The sequence below is a fragment of the Salarias fasciatus genome, chromosome 5 (assembly GCF_902148845.1).
Source record: "Salarias fasciatus chromosome 5, fSalaFa1.1, whole genome shotgun sequence".
Lineage (NCBI taxonomy): Eukaryota > Metazoa > Chordata > Actinopteri > Blenniiformes > Blenniidae > Salarias > Salarias fasciatus.
This window is the reverse complement of record NC_043749.1, coordinates 11068221-11089636: the sequence shown is the minus strand read 5'-3', so window position 1 is coordinate 11089636 and position 21416 is coordinate 11068221. Positions and strand designations below refer to the sequence as shown.

The window sequence follows — 21416 nt, the reverse complement described above, 5'->3', positions numbered from 1 at the left end:
ATATAAACTGACAAGGCTGTTAATACTGAGCTATATAGTTAAATAACTCACACATTTTTCCAATAATCAGAGGTGGCATGTGTGCGCTGTGTGTGAGCCACGAGCAAGTTGGTCTTTGAGAAAAAATCTGTTTGATGCACCTTCAGAGGGCCTCTCTAATTAGAGCGTGTTCCTTCCACAAAACCCGACAAAACGAGCCGTTCCTGGATGTGTTGTTGTTTTTTTTTTTTTTTTTTTTGCGAAACAACGCCTCACAAACACACAGGCGCATTTGCCATCGTTAGGAGCCGGAGCGTGGGAGAGAGAGAGAGGAGACGCGGAGCTACACACACAGGCGTGCACAGAACACACACAAGGTAGCAGATACAAAACAAAACAAACCTTCATACAAGCACGCAGGCTGTGAACTCCTAATGACAAGCTCAATCTCGTCTTTCTGCCTCATCCAGTTTTAGAAATTAACACACACAGGCGCGTAGTTTTAAAGGGGAAAGTTCTACTGCTTTTATTTCAGCAACCCGGAGTGAGTACACAAAAACGCCATCGAGGCATTCCACCCGTCGTCTGTCTGCGACTATGTGTGCGTGCGTGCGTATGTGTGTGTGTGTGTGTGTGCCTGTGTGTCGCTTTCAGAGGCATACAACCAATTCCTTCTGGGGAAACAATAAAAGCCAATTCATGAGAGAATCTAACTTTTCTTTCCCTCTGAGGGAAGAACAGGTGAACGTGTGTGTGTGTGTGTGTGTGTGTGTGTGTGTGTGTGTGTGTGTGTGTGTGTGTTTCAGAGACTCTGACAGCAGGTGACGGTGTGACACATCGCTAGTGGCTTTGTTAATGGTATCATGCCAGATTCTTGCAGAGGGACAGGCACCTGAGCATCTGCGTGTGTGTGTGTGTGTATGTGTGTGTGTGTGTGTGTGTGTGGGGGGGATGCGAGTGTGTGAAGGCGGACGTGCTCGTTACAGGGTCAACTCGTCCAAATCGCACTTTTTTATTTTTTTTGCTTTGTTTCTCTCCTGGCAGAGTGGCGTCCGGCTGTGTGGACAGTCTGATCATGCCATTTAAGTGTTTGTCATACCTGTCACTAAAATTTCACGGTGTTGCGTCGTCTAGATGAAGATGAAAAGAGAACCGGTTGTGCTATCTGATGCACTCAATCACACACTGCATGGAATGCTTTAGCACAATTTGTAGTGGTGTAACTGATCACGGCTGACCTGTGAGTCACACAAGTCACTGCCACAATTGCCTCTGTGTGAACCGCAGAATAATTGCCGTAATGGCGTGAAATGCAGCTTCAGTGTTATTAGTTTTGCCGTAACAGAAACAAAAAACACAGCAGCATGAATGGAGCAGCGGCCATTGGCAGGTATACAAAACTGTTAACAGGAACTTTACTTTGAGTTTCTGTTCATTTGAATTCATTGTTTTTGAATCAACGGCTCGACACTAAAATAGTTTCAATCTGACTGATTTTGAGTCACAAAATTGACTCAGTCGGTGAAAAACCTCCCAAATAATTCCACATGCATTCTCCACCAGGATACTTTCTGGACAAACATCATTTTATTTATGCTTCCTTAAACAGATATTGCCGCAGAGTGTTTCAGGTAAACACAAATCTAATTCTATTCAATATCAGTATTTTAGGATAGCATTATTCACTTTCAGTTACAACATTTTTTTTTAGTTTTTTGCCATTTTTCTTTTTTTTTAAATGTATTGCCCTGTATTTCAAGGTTAAGAGGCTCAAACCAACTCTTGTGTGGTCACTGGTATTGTTGGGTTCTTTTCAGAATTTTGGAGGGCTACGCCAGGTGTCTCCAGACCGAATTCAGCCATACAACATTTCTCGGCGCAGCGGCACGATCCGAAAACCACAAATCACACTTCAGCGTTTTCCTCCCCATTGACTCTCCCCTTGTGTCCCTCCTGGCACCCATCCGCCTGTGAAGTTAAGAGTGAGAAGCTGAGCGTTATTGTGACATTTAGAGCTACTCACTTAATCTCCAACCTCACTCCTCTTCTCAGCGCTCTCTCTCTCTCTCTCTCTCTCTCTCTCTCCCTCCTTCGTTCTCCCTCCTGCCTCCGTCCAGAGCTCTGCGAGGTCAAACTACTCCCCGAGGTAATATTATGAAGCAAGGCATAGTGCTGAGTGATCAACAGATCTCGCCGCACAGTCCACTGACTTTGCACTGCAGTAGAAACTCCTCACATCATCACACATTTCACTAAGCATGAATCACCGGCCGGCTATCGAGCCCACACTGCGCTGCACTGTGCTGTAATGTACTGTACACCCATCTGCTTCTTACTCTTTCTCATTGACCTTATTAGCAATAAGGGGGGGAGAGATAAAGACGGGGAGGGAGACAGAGCTTGCAGGTGGACAAGGACCTAATGGGAAAGTGGGAAGTGTGTAAAGCTGTGAGCCTATGCCCTCGCTTTCACACACACACACAGGCAATGTGGTGGTATGCTCGTCTAAAGGGTGTGTACTCTGTCATATCCTGTAATGGGTGTATATAAGCTGGTGTAATGGAGGTCGGGAAAAAGGCAGGGGCATAAATCAACCCTGAAGTCTCTGATTAGGGTTATGATATACACACACACACACACACACACACACACACATTGCCTTAAGTTTAAGTGTTTCTGGCAGCAAAGAGGAGCTGCCCGTGCAGAGGCCTGCCTCAACCCGCTCCTCACTCTTTTCCGTGTGTCTTTTTCTCGCTCTCTCAATCGCTCTACAAGCTCAGACCCTCTCGAGCTGAACCCCTGACCTGAGAGTGTGTGGGGAGAGACATTCCCACTACCCCGAGGGGACCGAGCGAGGGAGGGAGGAGCGCAGATCAGAGAGATAAAGAATGTGTTTGGAAGAAGGGGGAAAATAAAAGGCCTCCTTTGCCTTTTAATTGGGATGCAGAAGAGACGAAGAGAAATGGGACTCAACATGTTTCTGATGACTCCAGTGCATGTGTGTGTGTGTGTGTGTGTGTGTGTGTGTGCGTGCGTGCGTGCACGTGTGTTTGTCTAAGAGGCTGACAACTACCTTTGTACTGTAATGAATTAGCTCACTGGAAATGCTGGGCGCTGGTGTTTGTGTGTGTTTCTGGTGTGATTGATGAGCGGAGGGGAGCTAGGACGAGTCCTGTTCCGACACGTAGCTCGTTCAGACGTTCCCGAAAATTTAGCACTAATAATAATACAGAATTTTACCCCCCCCCCTTACCCCCCCTTACCCCCCCCCCCCCCCCCCCCCCCCCCCCCCCCCCCCAACCACCATTTCTTCCCACCGCACCGACTGTGAGGAGTTCAAAAGAGCCAAGCTGAAAATGCCCAGTGAGCTCGCTCGCCACGGCCGGCTCCCAGAGGCTTTGTCCGAGGGATTGGCTCTGTCAGATTCCTCCTGGTCACTACTCATCAGAAACTTCCAGCCAGGCCAGTTGCACTTTCTGCGAGTGTACGTGTGTCTTTGTGTGTGTGTGTGTGTGTGTGTGAGAAGGAGAGGGTTGTGTACGGCGTGTATTTATGTGTGCATCTGTGTTTACAGCAGCTTAGTGAGATAATAAGTCTTTATCATGTTATGCCTCATGTGGGAATATTTCCAGCAGTCCCAGAACGCCTGTTCTGTTTCCTTCGCCTTGCATCAGCTCACAGGAACGCTGCTTATTAGGCAAAGAACTGAGGGAATAAGGGTGGGAGGGAGACTGAGTGGAGGAGGGAGGGGGTGAGGGAAAAAATTGTCTGTACCAGTATCTACACTCCATCATCTATCTGCTTTCATCTGACTCTTGAATTATCTCTCCTGCTCTCTGCATGCTGTCTTTCCCCCTCTGGTTATGCTTGGTAACTAGTGGCATCTTCAACCCTGGAAAACATTAAAGTTTTCACCCTGAAATAGAACCCACATAGGTTATTTCTATGATCTTTGATAGTTCAATCGATATTTGTGAGCAAGAGAAACAGTCTTCCGGAGAGAGAATATTTGAGGAAGAGGAGCTGTAACCTGTTTTGTAATCAGGAAACAGAATTCGGAGAAGCCTCTGTTGACAACAAGCGACTCTGTGGATTTATAAAATATTTGGTTAACTATTACACCCTGAGGGGCTTTATTTCATTATAAATGACAGTCCCAAAAAGAGTCATTGTGGTTGCTGTCAGTATGTCCACAAAATGTGGTATTTACTGTCAGTGGAGCAACCCCAGGATTTGTCTCCTAAATGCATCACAAAGAGTCCTCGCTGTTTTGCATCGGAGCTTAGACAAGTACATGAACGCTGACATATAAAAGACAGATCATGACTTAATAAACACTTACACACCCATGTTCTTACAGTCTCTCACTGCAAGCTGGCAAAGGATCGAGGGCTGAATAAACTGTGAGGCTGGCCCTGAGGGAATCTGACTTAACCCCAAACCATCGGATCTACCAGATCTGCACACGTACACCTCCACGATGAACAACCAAACCAGAGAGCAAAATGGCATGCAATATAAATACACCTTGCACAGTGATGAGCTTTGTGGCAGTGAATGTACAAAAGAAAGAGAACAATATGAAAATGAGGTTTAAAAAAAAGAATAGTGACTATTACCCTTTTTTTCTACTGGAAAGACAAGTCGTTTATATATAATCACGTTTTAGTGGAACTGTTTCCTACCCGTACCTGGAGCTCTTACATCTTCTGTGAATAAAGTAGCTTGCTTTTTTTTTACCGTTCCATGCAAGCAGATAATTAACTAACTAATGAGGCTATCTCTGTGTGTGCCAAGACATGAACTGAACAGTTAAGAACAGTACCACTCTAAATGCTATTAAATGAATTACTGCCAAACAGTTCTGTGCACTTTGTGAAGCATATTCACAGTACTGTAATTCAGCTGTTACTATTTTCTTTTCACTGGGTGTCTTTATGAAGCTTGAGAAAACGCAAAGTTGTCAGCAAATTGCTGTAAAGAAATCTTATTTTAAAACGTTTGACAGTTTGGATTTTTCGTAAAACAAAAATGCATTGAAAACAACACAAGAACTGTCAAAATAAACAATGTCGCAGCAAAAAAACTACACGGCTCCATTGTTTCCATGTTTGGGATATCTTTAGTTTCTATTCTCTTTCTTTAGTGGAAAGAAAGTAAGAAAGCGGGATAGGAGGGATATCTGCGTGGCATTTTCTTCTGAGCAGACGAATCTCAGTTTCAATAAAAGAGAATGAGGTCAGGGGAAAGCTGGAGAAATAAAAGATTCTCACATAAGTGTGCGCGCTCAGATCATACTCTGCGATCGCTTCCCTGTCCAAGTTTGGTAGTTTCCTCGGCAGCTGGCGGTTCCTGGTCGGTGGAAGCTTCCAGGTAGGCCTGAGCTAACAGCTAACAGCTAGCAGCTTGCAGCAGCGCTCCAGGCTGCTCTGGCTGCCAGCCAGCGCTAACAGGTTGGCTAACAGCAAAAAGGGCTAATGCTAGATGTCTGCGGCCGCCCTGGCCCTGCTCCAGTGCTAACAGGTGAACTCCATTATCCCACAGACAGATAGCCAGTCAGATGTGGGCCAATATCTACTACTGGCTGGCTGACTGGCTTCAAAGAGTATCATCAGCCCGGAGAGAGAAGTTAGCAGCACTGGCCTGTAGTCTGACCCCCAGTGTGCTCTGCAGCTGGCTAATGAAGAAGCCAGTGCTTTTCTAGGGGAGTGGAGAGAAGAAGAGAGGGGCTCAGTGTGCAGATGATAAGAAAATCCGCCGCTATGTAAACAAGGAGAGTTCTTCAATTCTTCAGCGGGATGTCTGCCATATGGTGTTTAGTTTTAGCGTTTAATACCATGCCGCCGTGCATGAAAGTGGTTTTTTTTTTGTATGCTGCTGGACAGTACCTATATGTTGGCCCCTCCCAACTCTTTGGCGCGTATGACCGTGTGTGCACGCATGTGTGAATTTGTTACCCGCCTGCAGTTCTCTGAAGACAAAGTCCCTGTTTACAGAGCCCATAAAGATTAGCCTCCCTCGGTCAGGTGGGTTCTGGAGCCATAGGTAAACACACAGCACATTCCGCACCGATGAGATCGCTCCGTATGTGTGTATGACCCGGGCAAACATACACTCCTGCCTTCACCTCGACCCTTCTTTTAGAGCGCAGTAAGTGATTTACCAGCCTGCAGACTTCTGTCTGTTCAAAACGCTGGAGACAGACACAAAGATACACACAAATGCACACACACAAATATTTGTAGAAGGAGCGGACTTCATGCGCACCTCATTTATCTGAGCCTAAAATCATGGGTTGAACATTCCAAAAGTGTGTGCGCGCGTGTGTGCTGCGTGCGCTCCCGTTTGTCAGTAGGAAATCATCCTGTGATCATGAAGGTGAAAAATCCCAGCGTTCACCTTCATCTCTCCCCCTCGGTCCTGAGAGGTAACTGAGGTCAGGTCGTGACGCTCCACAACGGATATTACTCAGATTGTATTTAACATGGTGGAACAGAGGTGAAGGGGGAGGTAGAGGAATGCAAGGCAAGAAGGAGAGGAGCTTTTTGAAAAAGGCAATGTGCCTTTATTTGGATCTGAAACCAGCGAGAGCGCCGCGGAGCAATTAGCAGCTCTGTCCTATGAGAGCTCTTTATTAGAATGACCTTCACTGTGAAGGGGGATGGATGGCGAAGGGGGGCAGAGAGGGAGGAAAGAGCAGAGGAAGAGAGAAATTTTGAGGGATACAGATGAGAAGGTGCCAATGGGGAAAAGGACACATGGCACGAAGGTGACAGGGATGAGTAAACCGAGACTTAAAGACGAGGGGATTGAATTGAATCCATATGTGACGAAGCCAGAGGTGTGTGAGGAGTGTGACCTGTCTGGCCCTCAGAGCTTGGATTCATAAATGCACACACACTGATGCTATTTTTTCGTTTTGGGTCTCTGAGTCTTTTCCAATCTGATAAAAGAAAGCGGGTGCATGTGTCTCTTCAGGTGCATGAGAAAAGTTAAGTTACAAAAAAGTCAATAATTGAAAAAAAAAAGCTCATTCCTACACCCTCCACCGTAACGGAATACATTCCAATTTGCTCATTTTAAGTACATGGAGCAATTTGTATTTTATTACATGAAAAGGCAAATCATGACAGAGACCGAGAGAGGTGCGTTTTTATAAAGACCTAAATGTGTTTGAGTTGCCTTCAGGTGAGGCCCAATTTCATTTATGATCAAAATTTGCATTTCAAGGAAGATAATGTGAACAGATTTAATATTACCTGAAAATAGGCAATAGCAGAGTTACAATAATAAAGGCCTACAATGGATTAAACAAAACAGTGGTGTTAAAAATTATAAATAAATAAATATCAAAGTGGACATGATATAATTTTATACATCGGCTTTCAAGTCGGGCACTTTGCATTTCCTAGTTAATTAATAGATTGGATCAGAGCGAGTTTAATCAAATATAATTGAATAAGTCCACAGTAAAAACAGGCCAGACTTTAAAGGAGACATGCAGAGAAAATGATAGCATGTCCAGTTCTCAAATTAATTGAATTTTAGTACTTTTGAACTTGGTCCAAGCTGTTACAGAGGTAATTAACTCACATCCTTTCCAAAAGTGCTAAAACAAGATGATATCCCTAAGGATTCAATATGGATGAACACACACACACACACACACACACACACACACACACACACACACACACACACACACACACACACACACACACACAAACCCAATATTCCTGTTTTTTTTCTTATGGAGAAGCAAAAATAAAAATCAACACTGTTGCATACCAATGAAAGTCTATAATGTATTCCATGTTATTGTTAGTTTTCTGTTCTTTTGCTCTTTTCTTCTTACTTTTGTCTTATGGGCCACAGCTAAAATATTAATAATTTCTCAGGCAGTTCTCATTGTATTAAAAAATGTCTCCTTTATAATTTATCAGAGAAAGAAAAATCTTTGTTATAGTGACAAGCATGCTAATTAATAGAAGTAGAAGGAACATTGAGAGAAGTCATACTAATTTGGAACATGCTAATATTAATAGAATAATTTATGGCACAGTATAAATAAATTAATAGAGTAATTCATTTGAAAAAGGGATGCCTTCAATTCAATTTAGGAGAAAAGAGCAAAAAAAAAAAAAAAAGAAAAAGGTCTGCCTCTTGGACAAGGACATTAATAACAGTGCTCTTTCACCAGAACAGAAAAGGAAGAGACAAACTAAACACGCACTGTTCACTTTTAAAACGCATCAATATTTCAGTCGGTTAATGAAAATTGGATGAGCAACACTTGTATTTCTTGCCTTGTTATTTTCATTTGCTGTTTAAGGACTTTTGTGCGGAACGTGCGAACGGCGGCCGCGTCCTGTTTTTCAGTCTCCCCTAAAATGAACTCTTCTTGGTTGGCTTGATGTAAACTAACAGCTGTGTGCCAGGCAGTGGGCATGAGAGGCAGCGAGACAGAGGGAGAGAGTAACAAAGACCGGGAGAGGGAGAGAGAGAGAGAGAGAGAGAGAGAGAGAGAGAGAGAGAGAGAGAGAGAGAGAGAGAGAGAGAGAGAGAGAAGTGGACTGGGTCATTACCATCCTTATTACTGCTCATTAAAATACACCCATCACAAAGACATTGTGCCATGTGTGTGTGTGTGTGTGTGTGTGTGTGTGTGTGTGTGTATACGTGGTACACCCACACTCGCATGTGGCCGAGTGCAACGCGCACGCGCCGCGTTTCTGGTGTTCCCGACGTGCACACACGTGTGTCCATATGCAAAAGTGACAAAAAAAGAACAATATAATTGGAGAAATGTACGCAGTAATAATAGGTATTCACAAAATGATAATTCATATTAAACAGGGTGCACAAAGTCAGCCTCATTTGCATGTTTTAGATTATATGCATTTCAAAAGTAATTTCCGCAGGGCATATGAATGACATTAATTCCCGGGCGGGTTCTGCTATAGACCTCAAACTATCAAACACTCAAACATTTAACAGATGAAAAAAAAAAAAAAAAAAGAGGGAGCTGGTGCCTTGGCAAGGGGAGATTTCAAGGTTAAAGTATTTGAATGTGAATTTCTAAACTTCTGTCTTGGTTTGTTTAAAGTTGCTCTACAGCGAGACACAGAATTCCAATAATTTGAAGATTCAGTGAACCACAGATGTTTTTTTTCTTACTCAGCTCGATGTGTGCGCATACGTGTGTGCGTGTGTGTGTTTTTCCTGTACCAGTCCGAGAAAGACACCTTTCCTCCTATAATCCACCACCATTTCCTCAGCAATAAGCCTGAATTGGTCTGACTCACTGGCTGTGAGTCATGTGCTTGTGTCACTCCAGAGGCAGACCAGCGCGAGTTCCAGCCGAGAGAGGAGAAAAGACGGAGCCCGGAGAGCCCGCATGAGCTGACCCCAACCGATGGAGGAGGAAGAAAAGAGTGATAAAAAGGAGGGAGGGGAGGGGAACGGGACAATGTGAAGAGAGGGGAGCAGGAGAGGGAGACAGAGGGTTCCCTCTCCTCATCTGCTCATGCCGAGAGGAAGACCCCGGGGCAGGAAACAGGCGGGATGAATGTGTGATTCCAGTGGAAAACTCGAGATGCCACGGACAGCATTCCTCTCTTATTAGGGAATCTGGTCTGCGGCCACATTATAGCAGCCTGTCTCATTACTGCGTACGTGCACGTCTATCAGACAGACCCACACACACACACACACACACACACACACACACACACGATGTTCCCCACCTGTTATTCTCACAAAGTTTTGGCCACAGCAAAGTCGCAGCTTCAGAGGAGAAGAAAAAAAAGGAGTGAAAAGAAAGTGGATTGGGAAGGAAGCCGAGGGCTCGGCATGCCTGTGTCTTGTTTGTGGTTTGTCCTCATCTGTAAACAGAGCTGCTGCTGTGAGCATGTTAGCATGTCATTATCTCATTAAGAATTGATGGCTTCTGCACGGAGGATTCAAACTGTTTTGTTTGTAAGCGTTCGGCGACTGATGTTGTACAAACACAACAACCATAAAACACACATGTCCTGCAGTGCAGACACACATGGATGCAAGGCGACGGCAACGTACACTTACACGCACAAGCACACTAGTTCAATAGAAAACCTTTCACGAGTGTCTCAATGTGAAAAGCAGCACTCTCTGTTTCATCCGTTTTGGTCACTAACCCTTTACTCCCCCTTCTTTTATTTGTCTTTAAGCACTGTCAATGATTTTAAGCTGCAAGCAGGCTTCAGACCATAAAAGTGGACAAATTGGGGCCTGAGAAACATATTTGTTTTCTCACTTTCTCTTCTTTCCCCTCTTTTTTTTTCCGTCCAACCCGTCAGAGCAGATTTGTTCATCTAAGATTTACAAATGGAGAAAAAAGACACTAATCGTTGCACACACATGTGCGCATGGATGCGCAGACACTTACACAGACTGATTCAACATGCCATAAGGCAGCCCTGGGGCGCACGTATTGAACAAGGTCCGTCTGTCTTAACCAAATGACCAACAGGGTGCGGAGCTCTCGGCTGGACCACTCTCTCTTATCGATACTCCGCCGCTCGGACCATTCAGCAGCAAAGAGCTTTCCTACGGCTGCGGTTCAACACCCGATCAATGTTATGAGCAATGCGGACAGACCGCTGCTAAAGAGACCGGTCCCTGCCTGGAAGGCTCGCCACAGAACCCGGCTCCCCCAGGCTCAGATCGTTCCGCTAATGGAGGTCTCCACTGGGGCCCCCGAGGGCCCCTCACCACCAAACAGGCCCCCGAGGACTCGCCTCCTCTTTTACTTGCTTTCTGTCATCTCCTGGTCTCACAGTTGCTTCTGTAGCCACATGTTTGTATCGACCTCCACCTCTTTAATCACGACTGCTGACCCGTCTTCACGTGTGCATGACGGACCTGCTACATCCTGCTCCAGTCCGGCTCAGGCTGTTTCAGGTAGCAGAACTGGGGGGGGGGGGGGGGGGGGGGGGGGGGGATCTCTCTCCTTGTGGGATCTTTTCACCACAGGGCTCCTGACGAGCCACTCGGCTGCATTTGTCTTGTGTAATCACGCTGGAAACGGCGAAAGATGAAAAAAATAGCGATGGAAAGAACCTGCATATTTGTCATTTCCGATTGTTTACCTTTTTCACGGCAAATTGATTTTTACATCTCCTGTTACTGGAAGCTCTCCGGACTCGACTGCCAGGCCTGTCTGGCTCGGGCCTCGGCTGCCAAGCCCGTCTCTGGGCTTTATGACCTGGCTCTGGGGAAGACTTTTAAGGCTTTCAACTCACAAGTCATTTCAGTGATACAATGCTGCTTTTGTCCTAACCACCTTTGTTGTTTTCTTTTTCTCTCTGCTGCCTCTCACTCTCCCTTTCTTTCCTCACTCCGAATCTTTCATTCCAGAATTCTCTTTTCTCTGGCTGAGTCACAAAGAATAAGGCCGATTTCTTGCCCGTTCCTGTTTGTCTGCAGAAGCGGTACACTTGTTGCGTCATGACGGGTTCGACTATCAAACGGCAGAGAGACGCGCCGTCGGAGCGCACATTAAAAAAAGCCCTCTGGCTAACATTTAAAGCTCGCTGTGGGGCGAGCCCGGTCAAAGAAGCTCGAGTTTCACTGTGGTGGCTGGGCGGCGCGCTGTGGTTCGGATCTTCCTCGATTCTGGTGGGACTGAGGTTTGCCTGCAGGGACCTCCAGTGAGCCCGGCAGCAGGCCCGGGCTAAACCCAGGCCGGAGCCAGGAATAGTCCTCAGAGCAGAGGATGGGCCCTAATGGTGTGTTTGTAAGGGCAAACCCAAACAAACAACCTGCAGTTTGGATTGAAGGACAGAGCGAGGCTCGGGCCAGATGTTGTAGAACAGCAGAAACACACACAAACACACGCAAACACACAGCAGCGAATGTGTACGGAACGCCAACGGCTGAAATAGACTTGTGGCAAAGGGAGCTCCTCATGTACCTCCAGACATTAGCCTCAGAAGCACGCACGTGTGCAAAAAGCCTCTGTGTGTGTGCGTTTGCGTTTGTGTGTGTGTGTGTGTGTGTGTGTGTACATCCGAGGCTCTATGACTTCTCTCCATATTCAACACTAATGAGAGAAAACGGCCAGAAAACCTCTTCTGTAATTACTCCCCAAGGAGCAGGGTTTCAACATGACCATGGTGCATAAACAAATACACAGTCATACTCACACACGAGCACACACACAGAAATATACAGTACGCTGAAACAGCATGAGGCTGACATTTAAATGTGTTCACCTGTTGTGTGAGAGAGCGATGGAGAGACTAATACCTCTAATAATATCATATCATTATGGAAGCTGAGGACATCTGCTAATTAGGACCCTGCCAAAAAGGTAATTGTGTACGTGTGTGTGTATGTGTGTGTATGAAACAGCGTGTGTTTGTGCGCATGTAGTGCAGCACCTTTGTAAATAAACATTAACACCATTCACCTCGCAATTAGACCCTTCTCATCTTCGCCTACACACAATGCTGGAACGCCACGTAATCTCTTATGATGACAAATCTGAATGGAGCTTTTCCATTAAAATGTTAGTCTGGCTTTTTTTGTGTGTGTGCGTGTGTGTGTAGATACGAAGTGACTGAAGGAGAAGGAGAAAAAAAAGGGATGTACAGTACATGAGGTCAGTGTTTTTCTTAAATTGCTGCTTTTGTCACACTGCATCAGTTCTGACTTTTCTGTATTTCACGGAGTCTTTAATTCAGCCAGTGTTAGCCCACAGCAGCTTTTAACAACTACAATAGTCTATTCATCACACACACACACACACACACATACACACACACAATATCAGAAACCTGCTTACCCTCAGTCAAAAAAAAAAAAGTAGAGATATACACCAAAATCAGGGTGATCATTTTGTCTGTCTGAGAGTGAATAGTTGAAAGGGGAGTCTTTGAGGCGCACACGCACACACACTGCCTGCCCAGTGTTTGTGGTGGCGGAGCACAGCTGGTAACATCTGGATGTATTTTAGAAGTGTTTACATTTCCAAAATGCTGAAAAACTACACAGAATAGAAGAAAGGAGAGAGGCAGAATTCTGAAAAACACTGCAGGTGCCAGAAGAGTATTAAAAAAGGAGCAAGTCCTGAAAGAAGATTGTTTAAAATCTATCACACACACACACACGCGCTCATAACCGTTGCCCAACTGTAGTTATTGCCATAATCCTGGTCCAACAATAACTGACATCTGGTGCACTAATTGGCAGGCTGCAGCTTCTCCATCGAAGTTTGGTCCCATCAGGCTTCCTTTACAGTAGATTACCGAATGAAAGCCGAGACCTCCGCACGGCTCCCTCATGCGCCGGGTCTCTCACTGCTCACCAGCTGACAACCAGTCTTACGCGTTCACTGCCACACACCGCAAGGCAATTTCCTCAATCGCATGCATGCGCGCGCACACGCGCGCTCGCGCACGCACCAAAAACAGCTGCATTTCCATTTTACTTCTCCTAAATGACGAAAACACAAAAAACAGTTGGACTTCATTCAGCCTAATCAGACCTGACATCGAGAACAGCTCTGCGAGATGACGTCAACAATCAGGAACCACACACACACACACATACACACACACACACACACACACACACACACAGAAAGAGAGAGTGAGACGATAGGATGTAATTTCAGTGATTGGGTGTAATTTACCAGGGTAAGTTGAAACCAGACAGGGCAACCAGAGTGATCTCTGCAAGATCAAAAACAAACCATACATATTGGGGCAGGACACCACACACACACACACACACACACACACACACACGCACACACACACACACACACACACACACACACACACACACACACACGCTTATGTTTCTTCAGGCAGAAAAAAAAGGGCCTGAGGTGTGTGAAATGGTTTCAAAAAAAAATTCAACGTGCAAGATTTTACAAGAAATAAGAAAAGTGAGTGTGTCCCACGGAAAGTGTCCCTGGGATCATACTAATCCGCTCAGGTATGCTGCTTTCCCATGAACCACCCTAACCTCAACACACGCACACACACATACACGGGGGAGATTATTAAAGCGACCTCGTGGCACATGGAGGTTTGTGATGGATTTAACATCAAGAATGATTGTTAACTTTTAGGACTAAAAAGACTTGGAGTGACTCCTGAGAAGAAAAAAAAAAAAAAAAACACTGAGCTCTTAGCCAGACACATGGATCACATGACAGCCGGGCTGCAGGAGCAGGGACCCCTGGGAAAACGGCACCGTGCCATCTCTCAGATCACGCAGACTTGGCAGCCAAGCAGTAATGACGGCGTGGAGATATATCATATTTAGGTATGAATATACCATTCACGTGCACAGGGCTGAAGTGGATTTTACTGTGAATGCGCATCACAGTCAAGTGGTTAAAAAAAAGATAATCACCGTGAAATAAATTAAACCTATTAAGAGGAACGTATGCTCAAGGTGACAGAAGAAATTAATTTGGCTCAACTATTGAGACCCATACCTCCACCCCGCTATAGGATTTCCACCAAACTAATTATCACGCTCCACTTTCAGAAATAATAAGGAAAGTACTTAATAGGTTAGGATTCACCCCTGCATTCATATGTCCATTTAACATCTCTGCTTTTATGCCCACACACTCCTGCCGTAATGCAATTTCACATCCGTGATTTAAAATAGGGGAAAGAATTATATTTCAAGTGGTGTCAGGATTAGAATATACAAGCAGTGATATTAAAATACTGTAAGGTCTTCTGTGTGTGCGGCGAGCCTTTCTGAGTGGCTGGAGCGGAGGTAAAGATGTTAAATAATGTTTTTGTCACAGTTTAGCACGATGGAGGAATTACAATGAAACCACAGATCTCTGATTAGTCCTCCCTCACTGTATATTAATTTTTTGCTCCTCTCTGCTTAAAAGCTGGCTGGGAGTTTAATTTTTAAACAGTGCACAGATATGAAAGAGACCCCCAAGTGTGTGCTACACCAGCACGAGGAGTCTGTTTATCTAGGCAGCCACTCGCTCCAATTATAACAACATCCAAATGCAACTATTGTTTCATTTCAAACAGTCTTTAAAATTAAAATCACTCTTTTGTGTTTATATCTTCCTACTTATGCACCACTAAATTAGCATTTAGCAGTCCCCGGGCAGCAGAAAAAGTGCAAAGTCAAAACGCAGGTTTAGGCCACTTCTGCTCATTAGCAGTGCAACAAAAGTTGAGCAACAACCAATATAAATAAATAAAATGAGCGAGGCCTCATAAAGGGTTTTGTTAGAGTATAGTTGTGTGCATCTTAACCTGGTTTTCACCTGTGAAAAATATCTTTTTTTTTTCTGTCCTTTATCTCTATGTGAGATGTGTCGCCGGGTTCTGTCTCTGTCATTTTGAAATCTAACGTCTCGCCGGCGAGCGAAGAGGAGTCAATATCCTGTTGAAGTCTGAGAGGATTACTCCTCTAAATGTCACTTCTTCAGTCCACAACATGCGTGGACAGAAGATGCCTCCAGGTGTATCAGCTGAACCCCCGACAGAAGCATGATAAAATAAAACAAACTGCTGAGAGACTGAGAGGGGAGAGTCTATTAAGTGCTTTGGTTTTCTATTAAACTCTAGTGGAGGCGGGGAAGAAAAGGGGAAGAGGAGTTCACATTATCTAAGAGAATTCCAATTAACACTCTCCCCCTCAGTAATTAGCTACTAAAATAGCTGGTGAACAAACCCAAAATCCCAACCCTGACGCCACTGCAGCGCCTAATTAATTCTCAAATCTGCAGTATCTGATTCAGAAAATAACCTGATAGAGATAAAGGTGACAGGCAGTCAGAATAAACCGTCAGGTATTGTGTTGAAGAGCAAACTTTAATAATAATCTGTTCTACAGCTTAAATCTCTTGTTCTTTGTTCCTGCATCACTTCTTGTTTTTAACTTGTCAACGTGCGTGATAAATCTAAAGAGAAATTGCAGTTAAGACGAAATAAAATACCTAGAATGTCCCTCAGTGAGGAAAAATATAGATATTAAATGAAGAAAAGAGCTGCTGGATGAGCAGTCTGACGGGACTGAGGGAAGAAAAAGCTGCGCCGAGGGTGGAAGCCAGAAGGAAGCAGATATCTTCAAGTCGTCTGCCACTCATTTGCTCCGTCACTGGTCACTTCTTCCACTGTTTAATGCAAACAGATGAGACCTTTTCTTCGCTCTTTTTAGAAATCTTCTTAGCCTCTGTTGTAGCCACTATTGAAACTCCATGTGTCTTCCAGTGCTTCATACTTTCAACATACATAAGCATACTTCTTCATGAACTCTCAGTAGCTTTCAAATGCCTTGAAAATACCTCCTTGTCCACCTAAACGGCAGGTGATGGATAAAAATAAATTACATCCATGCATGAAATGCATTCAGATATCATCTCTCTGCAGCTATTGTTAACTACTGATGACCAAGCCAGAGATAAACCAACAACCCATGCAGTCAGGTGGGCTGAAACGTCCCGCTTTCATAACACAGGTCTAATTCATCTGCTTTTCAGTATGCACACCGTGGCCCGCTCCAATAAGACACGCATAGTCAACCACAGCTGGTGGACAAAACACAACCTGCGGCAGTAAGTTATAATAGGCAGAGATAGCCATCATTAAGATTTTACACTGATTTGTGCGCCCACATGAAGAAAAAAAAATAAAAAATCCTCAGTTTTTCAGAAAAGCCTCACGGGCACGCGCACGCGCACGCAGGCGCACAAAGTGGCACATTATAAAAACACGCTGTCACATGCTGATCTCTATCTGGACAAGTCAAACTGTGATAAAGTCACTCTACAACTACAGCAATCGATGGAAGTAATTTATTTACCTCACCAGGCAATTTCTGCTCTGTCTTTAGAGAGAAGGCGAGAGGAAGGAAGGAGGAACGAGAGAGAGAGAGAGAGAGAGAGATGGAGGGAGATTTGGCAAGCATGTGTGAGTGGTGTGTAAATTAATCTAGCAGCAGTGAGATCCAGAGCCATGTATAAGTCCATAAAACAAGAGGAGGTTAAAGCAGCTCACATCATACACACACACATCAGGCAAAGGTCCAACACCAAAAACCACTTCTTCCAGAGAGAGAAGAGACGTGAGACGTCATCTCGGTTCCATTAATGTGATGTGCTATCCCTGGATGCCACTAAAACGAGGGGGGAAAAAAAAAAGAACAGTTAAAGAGTTCTTTCTCTTCCTTTTTCTTTCTTTCTTGCTTTCTCTCCATTCATGAGCAACACACACTGGAGAGAGGCCTGTCCATGGTCCTTGACTTTAACTCAGTGAAATAAAAGGCACTTAACTAAGCCTCAATGATCGATACAAACACGGCCGCTGGCTGGTTTTCACACACACACGCAAACACACACTTATCCCACCTCCTCAGATGCTCATGCATATGCATGTCCATTGTGATTTATGCATCCTGGCGGGGTGTGAGCCTATCTAAGAGCAAGGCCAGCACACAGGTCACCTCATTTGTAAATCAGTTGCCTATTTATGGATGTGTACGTGTGAGTGTTTGTGTGTATGTGTGCATGCGTGTGAATGTTTGTGCCTATAAATCTATGCGTGTGTGCACGTGGGCAGAGGTCAGCATTGGAAACAGGCTCATAATCACTGCAGCGCCTTCATTCATTACATTTATTGAATTCTTTCCAACTTCTGCTCCTGGCCTGCATAAATCCAACAAGTTTCACACGGTGAGATGCCACTCGTTCGCTCTGAGCGTGCGTCACGTCCACCGAGCGCCGACTGCTCCGGCTATCTTCAGCTCTGACCCCGCTCTGTGCAGCAGGAAGTCATCCTGTGTTCTGACCTCTTTTATTATTCCCAGTTTGGGGGAAAAGTCCTCTGAAAAACACCTTCCATCGGAGTAGCAGCACGCTAATGGGGTGTCCTCTCTCTAACGCACTGCATTATGGGTAAGAAATCAGAATACCAGAAGAGGTGTTTGGGTTAAATGTCCTTTAATTCAAGCCATAACCCGAGAACATAGTCTTCTCTGCACATAAAGTTAAAAAAGTGTCTGCTTTCCTTTGTGGAAAAATCAGTGGTGTTGCTCCACCCTCCTCCCACCTCCTCCGAACAACAGATTTGGGCTAATAGGGCAGCTGCTAGTCCCCCCTCCTCCCCGTAACCCCACCATACTGCTCTCCTTGAAACCCTTCCATCCCGTCTCCCTTCCAGAAAAAAGCCCAGGAGGAAGCCTGTTGTTTTTAACTTGTTTTTGACACAGAAATGAATGGAAAAGTTCAAACTGTCGGAACTCTCATCCAAGAAAAGGGCAGATTTTATTTGTTCAACTATTTTCTTTTGGTATTGGTCAGACTGTTTCCCAGATCATTTAGAGAATAGTAATGAAAGAAAGAAAACAGCCGTACGACTGTTTATCCATCTATCAGACTGTCTCACCCTTCCTCTTCTGTTTTTGCTTCGTTGTCAACACAGGCAACTGTATCCCAGAAATAAACACCGCATTAGACAAGCCAGCAACCATAGCCTGTAACGTCATCAGCCGCACACACTCCAGCCTATCCTGCCCACAATGTAAAAAAATATCATTTCAAAAGACGACACACAGTAAGCACACTTGCATATACAAAAGAGGGGGGAAAAAGAAAATGTTGCAAGCTATTGCAACACATTAAAAAAATGATGCCAGGGGATACACAACTGAGATAAAAAAAAAAAAAAACCCTCAAACACACAATCAATCCCTTGTGGCGTGTGTAAAGCAAGCTCATAGACGTGTCTCAATGGACTGGAAACCGCTGCACCGATCACAGCAGGCGGACGGCCCTGACCTCTCCGTGTGCGCCCAGCCGGGATGTGTTTGTTTGTGTGTTTTGTGTTTATGTGGGGAGGGGTAGGAGTGGGGAGACACGTGTGTAACTGGAGCCAAGCTGTAAGCCATATGCCACTCCGGCTGCGGTGCCAGCCAGCGAACGCCACAAGGCCCCGCCCCCTTCTTACCAGTCAGGATGAAAAGGAAAAAAAAAATACACACACGCACACCCTCTCATAAACACACTTGGATGTACACACAGGCTTCCCTGGTTAAAAAAAAAAAAAAAAAAGAAGCCCCTCCACTTCATTAGGAAAGTAAACACAAGTGCTGTCTGAAGTGGCTAATTAGAGACTAATTACTCCCTGCTCGTTACTAATGCAAATTAGATTATGCTGCTTAACTTCCTCGTGTCCACAACGCTGCTGTTAATTGAGGCCTTTTGAAATTAAATTACTCGCTAATTAGCATATCAAAACCATTAATTCTGAGCAAGGAGGGGGAAAAAAACAACAACAAATGCCAAGTTTTGCTAATGAGTTTTGCTAATTGAATATGTACGCTCAATACCGGGGTTTGTGCCAGGAATACCTATTCAGCTGATCAACATGCTCGTGCCGCCACGTGTTTGTGTGTGTGCCAGTGTGTGTGTGCGCGCGTGTGTTTGTGAGTGAGCAGCCAGACAGAAACATCATGCATCATAAGAGCAGCATATAATTAAAGGAGCCATTCCATCTCTGCAAACGCTTTGTCAATATTTCCCTCTGAATGCACGACTCCACTGATGTTCGGCGCGCGGGGAGCAAGGGATACAGCGGAGACAGGGAGCGGAGTGTGAGAGGGGATGGATATTCATCTTATGAGAAGCAAAAGAGCCACTGAATGTGGAGTGCATGTGTGCGTGTGCGCGTGCTGCGGTCGCATGTGAGCGCGGTGCGTGTTTGTCCGGGCTGCGAGCCGTCTTTGAAGTAAAGAACCCTGCCTCTCTGATGTTCCCCTAAAGCCTCGGACCCCCTGCCGGCTCTTTCTCCGTGCCCCCTCTTCACCTCTGTTTCAATACCTGTCCAATTAAGAGCAAAACACACACCTTCATGCACATTCACACACACTCACACACATGCATTTTATAGCCACTGGCAGGTGAGCAGCCCAATCGGTCCTTGATTCAAAAATAAATCAGCTTTGCCGAACTGAATAAATGATTTCAAAACTAGAAATAGTGAGCTTATTCACAGTTTGGACTACCTGCTCATGAATAAGTGGGGATACGCACAGCGAAGCCAGCAGCTATTAGCTACTTTAATCTGTTGACGGAGGAAAAGAATCACACATCTGGAGATCCATCTCAGCTCTGCATGTAAAACCAGCGGAAATAATGTCATTGTGAACGAGTCTGCCTTCCCTTTCCTAAATATCTATCCAATCGGGGCGCTTGAAAAGCCCCATTCAGGTTGACCCTTCTAAAAGTTTCATCTTATTACACTTTCCAACTCTCATTTCATTATCCCTATAATGGCAGATGAAGAAATGAATGGTAAAATTGAGAGGTAGCCATACAAAAAAATTAAATAACCATGATAATTAGATGTAAAGATATTATAATTCCTTTAACAGGATGCATAGAAACTGCTGCTCGACAATATTTGCCCTAATTGCTAGAATTATCATATTAACCAGTTACCATTTGGGTAAGTTGATTAAAAAATTGATTATTCGTCTATTTCTTTTAGGAGTTTCTTAATCAAAATCTAACATCCTTGAAAAATTAATTTGAAGCCGTTTCTTATCAGTTAATTAAATCAGGTTGGAAGTCATTTTTTTCTGTGCGGCATGATTAGAACGGTTCTGTTCTCTTCTGTTCAGACACCATGACGTTAGAGGGGGAACTTTTCACTGTCTCATCAAACATTCACAACCACAAGAATAGGACTTCTTTGAAGGGCCTGCCGCCTTTTTTTTTTTTTTCTTCCCTTCCAAACCTCTGCCTTTCTGATAAATTGTGCTATACCCAATAGATCTTTCTTTCTCGTTAACACATTCTCATTAACGGACAGAGAAAGTGAAAGGAGAGGGGAGGGGAAGAGAAAAGGAGAGCAGCGTCGGGGAGGTTGGATGGGGTGGGGGGTGGGGGGGTGAGCTCTGAAGAAGGGTAGAAAAAGAGGTGGGAATAACAGCACCGAGGGAAAAAAAATAAAACCCGAATCCATCCAGATAAATTCAGAAAGAGAAATGAATACACTGTCAATATTTCGCACACAATTGTGAGAATTAAATAACATGGAGACAACACGGGCGCGCACACACACACACACACACACACACACACACACGGTGTTTCCTGCGTGACAGCCTGAGGGTGGCCCGAACCGAGACTAAACAACTCAGCCAGAGGCCAAAACACGAACCCTCTGCATCTTCGGAGGGAAGAAACTGCTACCGCCACGAAAGCAGCGGCGAAGGTGAAAGAGAGTCAAAATTGATTTCGCCTTTATTTTCTATCGATGGAAATTTGCAGCTTTAAATACTAAAGCGTCAGAGGTTGACTTCACCTCGGAAAACTAGTTTTCTATTTCCGGAAGAAGACTAATTATGAAGCTCTGCCCCTGGGAGAGAAAAGCCCCTCTTGAAGGAGAGAGAGAGAG

General features: G+C 44.7%; 1 protein-coding gene across 1 annotated transcript in view; it reads right to left on the bottom strand.

Moving 5' to 3' along the window:
- Positions 1 to 21416, bottom strand: part of foxp4 (forkhead box P4) — an 83739-nt gene that overhangs the window by 50726 nt on the left and 11597 nt on the right.